This window comes from Chelonoidis abingdonii, chromosome 8 (genome assembly GCF_003597395.2).
Source record: "Chelonoidis abingdonii isolate Lonesome George chromosome 8, CheloAbing_2.0, whole genome shotgun sequence".
NCBI classification, from domain to species: domain Eukaryota; kingdom Metazoa; phylum Chordata; order Testudines; family Testudinidae; genus Chelonoidis; species Chelonoidis abingdonii.
In genome coordinates, this window is record NC_133776.1 from 60,446,129 (window position 1) to 60,452,128 (window position 6,000).

A 6,000-nucleotide genomic window follows, 5' to 3' on the forward strand; every position below is an offset into this window, starting at 1 on the left:
AGGTGAATTCTACCAGTATTTCCTCTCTGATTCTAGGATTTCTTTGATTCTAATCCACTGTCACTTTTTCATTTTGCCAGCTGCCCCTTTGTACATCGTGGGATGAGGGTAAATAGCAGCACCCAGCTCGCATTTGCTGTGCCATTTATTAGTGCATATATGGTTCTCTCAGACTTCATTCATAAATAATAATCCTTTGTCTTTCTCTCAGCCCTCTCAACAGAGCATCTCAGAGCACAGCCCAGACATTAGTTCGTTTATCCTCACAGCACTCATATGCAGGAGGTCAGTGTCATTATCCCCATTTTCTAAATGGGGAAAGTGAGGCACAGAGTAATGCTCAAGCCACACAGTGAATCAGTAGCAGAGCCAAGGTCCTGCCCCCTGCCTGTTGCTCTTACTCATTTCCTTTCCAGATTAAATAGGCCAAGGTTTTGAAAACCTCTCCCCATGCAAAAAGGGACCCAGCCTCATGTGGTCCATTTCTGCGTTCCCCATCTTCAGGGTAGATAGGTGTGCATGGATACACAGAGTGCCCCCTACTGGCTAGTGCGTGCTGTTGTCTCCCCTAGTGCCCCTGGCCAGGTCACTGCATTGTCATTAACACTCAGGCCTGTCTGGTTCTCATGATCTCGGCCAAACCATGGGGAAGTGATGAAACCGTGTTTCTCTTCTGACGCTTCTTGGGTTGACGTGCCAGACGTCAGGCTGAGAGGAATACATGCCCATGTATGGGAATACATGCCCATATGTGCAGGACCAGGGGAAAACGGATCTGGTCCTGCAGTCCTGCGGCCTTGGGGTGTCTCGTTGTTAGCTCTCGCTAATTATGCAATAGCAGGACTGCTTAGTGCTGGGACCGGAGGCCACTGGGAAATCCCCAGCTGTTGCAGGACATGGTGTGAGTGACTCAGCAGGGTGCTCGTCCCTCTGAGTCAGGCCTGAACCCACCACCCAGCCCAGTGCTGGGAGAGGCTGGCTGTCCGGGATACCAAAATCACAACCTGTCCAGGTATGGTAATTCCAGACCCCAGGATGCTTTTCACAGAGCGACCTGCCAGCCCAGGTCTCCTGGCTAGTCTGATCATTCCCTACAGCTTCCGCAGTTACACTGAGACACAGATTCTTTATCCTGGTCCTCCCCCACTGCATGGTGTTGCCATCAGATGGCTAATGCCTTTCACACGAACATGGCTCCTAGGAGAGGGGCCCCAGCCAGCCAACCAGCAGTGTGTAGGGTTAACTCCCAGCAGGAGGTTCAGAGACCCAGTGGGGAGGGGCCCCCCGTGCTGACCCAGTCAGGTGCAGCTGGGCCTGCTAGGCTCAGGCCTGTAGAAGGTGCCTGGGCTGTGCTCATGAGAGGAGTGGCAGGGGTGTTCTCCACAGCTGCGTATTTACCCACAGGAAGGCCAAGCACAATTCTTCTCTAGTGACAGGGAGTTCGGGGGTGTAGGTCAGGCTCCTGTGCACACCCTGTCTCCGCTCTCCTGGGCCTCCCTGACAATTTTAACAGCCCAGTGAAGCAGAGGGATCATGGCTGCAGAGGGAGAGACCGCAGCTCTCAGGTAACAGGAGCCAGTCCCATTGATGAGCAGGGCAAAGGCCTGGACCTGGATCCAGCAGTGTGGCACCTGGGGGACATCTGATGAGCTGCTGCAGGTTGTCCCATCTGGAGCTTGTTCGGGCTACAGTGTTTACATCCTCAGAGTGACAAACTGCTGCCCAGATGCCATAGTGTCTGGCTTCATGGACAGACCAGCTACTGCGGTTGTTGCTTTGCCCTGTTGGATGCTGTTTGTTTGGAGGGTACGGATGGCAAAGCTGCAGGACGGGAATGAGGCTAGAGATTCTGCTACTTTGTGTCCTCTGGCTGGAGGAGAATGCTGTACAGAAACCAGAAGCTGCCAGAGGCTCATTCTGCATAGTGTGGGCCACTGTCCTCTGGGCCACAGGCTTCTGTCTGTTCAAACGAGTGCCTCGCATGTCTTCTGGGCATGGGAGTGGAAGCCTGCTGAGCACAGGGGCCTGGAGGAGGGCTATGTTGCTTCAGTGACTTGGCCTCCCTTACTGTCTTTCTGTCTCATGAGCCTCCTGTCCACCCCTCCAGTTCCTCACCTCTACCCCTCCCCAATTCCTACTGCTCCCGCTGTGTTTTTAAAATAACTCGTCTACAGCCCCAGCATCTCATGGGTGTTTTTGTGCTGTGACAGCTGGTACCTTGCTGGAGACAACACTCACTCCAACTCCGAAAACACAGGCCTCAGCCACTTGAGTCTGAGCAGAATCTCCTTAGGGCCTATGACACACAGCTGGGCAGTTCCACATACACAATGGCCAGTATAATGCAGTGTTGTCATGCACAGAAGTTGTGGCTGGGTCAGAGGTTTAATAATTCTCTGGAAGTGTGATGCAGAGACAGCTGCACAGAGCCACTGCATCATGCCGAGTACCATACAGCAGTCATGAGGTCCAGTTCCAACCTCACATTCACATGTCATGTCCACCTTGGGACAGGAGGAAACTGAGGCTTTTTAGATAGCTGCATTCATGTCTCAGACGCCCTGTGTCCTGCAGTGTGATCAGCCCAGCTCGGCAAAGGCTGTGGCCAGTGAATGAAGAACTTAAACACAGCTCCCTCAGCAGGGTCGCCCAGAGGAGGGGGGCAAGTGGGGCAATTTGCCCTGGGCCCCCAGGAGCCCCCATGAGAATATAGTATTCTATAGTATTGCAACTTTTTTTTTATGGAAGGGGCCCCCAAAATGGCGTTGCCCCAGGCCTCCTGAATCCTCTGGGCAGCCTTGCCCTCAGGTGATGACAGCCCACTGCAGGGCCCTTCCCACCCCACCCACAGACACTGCAAGCCCTGAACAGATTAGCTCAGCCATCCAAGCAAACCTCACCCAGCTCCTGCAGCAGGCTTTGATCTCTGCTCAGGAATAAAGGTGACTTTATTTCAGGACCTTGTCCTCCAAAGAACAGTCTTGACTTCAGTGCAGCAGGTTGGGCCCAGGACTCCTTGTGGGATGGTCCTGAACCTTTTCATCCTTCACCATCTCTGCTCTTGGCTGACTCTTCCTCCTAGGCCTTTGATTGCTTTGCCCCATGATAGGCTTGAACCAAGGGCCAGAGATTAAAGGTTAGTCCTTTGTGCACAGCACTTTGAAACCCAGGGGATTGTGGCAGTTCTCAGATACTCAGTGTTAAAACCAACTGGCTTCCAGCTGGTAAATGTTCCATCTGCAGCTGCATTTACAAAGAGATGATGGGTTCCTCTCCCCTCACTCACAGAGACAACATTGTGCTCCCTGCGCTTTTGAAGACAACTGGAGTCACAAGACCTCTCGCTTCTATGCATCGCCAGCAGGCTGCAGCCCAGGATCTCAAGGCATCTTAGCCAAGCTTTGATGTGCCAGGTGGACAAATGCACATCAGCAGCGAGCGCACCCACACCTGTCCCTGTGTCTGTGTTCGCTGCCCATGTCTGCATAAAGGTCTGGAAGCTAACTTAGGAGGTTCCTCATTCAAATCCATCCATGGCAAGGAACATTGCATCCTGTGGAACACTGATTAGAGGGCTGAAGGGCTTGACTGATGGGAAATATCAAACTAATCACACGGGCTAGTTGAACCCATGTGGAACTGCCCAGACTTTTAGGCATCTGCAAGCTGCAGTCAATACATCCTGCAGCAGCAAAACATGAAGATCTGTATGCTAAGGCCAAGGAAATGTCCTTCCGGGGTATATTGGATGGATAAGCAACACTGGCCCAGGGTATCCCCATGCCACTCCACAGCTTGAGGAGCTCACTGGAATGATGCCTGCTCTTGTTGCTCTGAAATGGCATTGTGGCATGTGAATTGCCAACCCTAAGAGGGAATTCTGGAAAGGGAGTACCATGCGGTCTAGGATGGCGCAGAGCCGGGAGTGGGGCAGACTGCAACTGTTCCATCAGGCAGGGGATGGCCGTTGTGTTCCATCTCGAAGCTGCATGGCCTGGGGGAATCATTTGACTGCGTCCCCTGCCGTTCCCACTTCTCTAGCTCAGCTGAAGGCTTTTGAATGCACTTTATCAAAATGTCTGCCATACACTGCAAGCCTTGTTTATCACTCTTCTGTTCAGAGGCTTTAGGAAGCTGCAAACTGACATTGGCTTCCTTTACCAACTTCCCCCCCAGCACAAGTACATCTTTGCCTGGTACTGTAGGCCTGCTCCGTGGGACAGGTATCTTATTCTAGGGCTGTCAGGCTTGTTATTTCAGGGCTGCTCATGGGGCAGGTTTGTTGTTGTAGGGCTGCAGGGGAAGGCAGGTTTGTTTTTGTAGGACTCCTCATGGGGCCGGTGTGTTAATGTAGGGTTGCCAGGTGTGTTATTGTAGGGCTGCTCCGTGGGGCAGGTTTCTTACTATAGGGCTGCAGAGAAAGGCAGGCATATTATTGTAGGGTTGCCAGGTTTGTTATTGTAGGGCTGCTTTGTGGGGCAGGTTTCTTATTGTAAGGCTGCAGGCGAAGGCAGGTTTGTCACCATAGGGCTGCCCGGGAAGGTGAGTTTGTTACTGTAGGGTTGTTGAATCCTTCTTGCCATGGGCTCTGAGCTCTCCCTGAGGTCCTTTCCTGGTCCTTCTTGGGGATGCCTCTGGCATAAAGCTCTGGTTTCCCTGGCCATCCCGCTAATCTCTGGGGCCTGCTTCAAGGAGAGCAGAGCATGCAGCCTAGCAGGCAGGGGCCGCAGCACAGAGCCCAAGGCTTGACTGTCTGACACCAAGCCCTCTGGGGCATTGTAGGGCACCACTGTCCAGGGGAGCAAATTCTTGGCACCTTCAGCATCTTCCCAGCCCCATGCTGCTCCTGGGAGACGCATGTGTCCTGCCCGCTCTGTTAATTATCCCCCTGCGTCCTAGGGAGTTGGACTTTCCCCAGGTTTGCAAAGGATCAACAACAAGGGCAGTTTTATAACTGCTCCCAGTTGGTCCTAGACACTAATTAATAACTATGTGCTGCCCAGCGAGGGGTGACAGCGCCCCCAGCTCCCTGCCCCACTGCCTGTCAAGCAGGAGAGGAGAGGCCAGGGGCTCCCATATGGAACCCTTGGCCCCACTAGTGCCACTGTCACATACACACACCCCATTAACTGCCAGCCACCTGCAGAGCCCTCCCCAGGTCATGAGACCAGGCTAATCATTAACCCACCAGGGAGTCCAGGTGCTGCCGCTTTCCAGCCACAAGGCCCAGCTCAGCCGCAGCGGACTGCCTTGGTCTATGGCATGGCTGCCCTGCCCTTGCCATGCTCCAGCCAGTGAGTGCCAGCACATGGCAGGAGGCAGGTAATGTGGCCAGTAACCCCAGGGAACAGGGAGAGCCTGTGGGCGAGCTTTGCCTCTGTTAAACATTTAAACCCTGAGCAGCAGGCAATCCTGCTGAGAGGGAGGGGCTGGCAGTACAGTCCCCAGGCGAGTACGTTGGGGCTGCATGAGTTCCCCCAAATAGCTCTGCCGAGTCACCTCAGTGCTGGCCCATAGCAGCCATCCTACCATAGCCAGGGGCTTCCCCCTGCCCCCGGCTTGGTCAATTCCCCTGAATCCCAACCTGCAGCCCCCTGCTATCCCTCTCCCAGCCCTGGGCTCCCGTGCCGTCCCCTCTCACCCACCCTCCACTCTGTCAATTCCCCTCAGTCCCAAAATGCAGCCCCCTCCTATCCTGGGCCTGGGCTCCACCAACCCATCTCAATGAATTCCCCTCAATCTCAACCTGCAGCCCCCTGCTATCCCTCTCCCAGCCCTGGGCTCCCCCACAGCTCTGTCAGTGCCCCTCAATCCCAGCCCACAATCCCCTGCTTTGCATCCTCACACAGCTCTGTCCACGTCCCTTTGCAGCATCCCAGTTATTCTAATGGGTCTCTCTGGCCAACGCTCTGCCAAAGTCACGTCTCTCCTACTCCCAGGATGGGGAGTCCTCAGGAGCTGGCATTATTAGGGCTCAGATCCTCTCTGCTGATCCTTTGC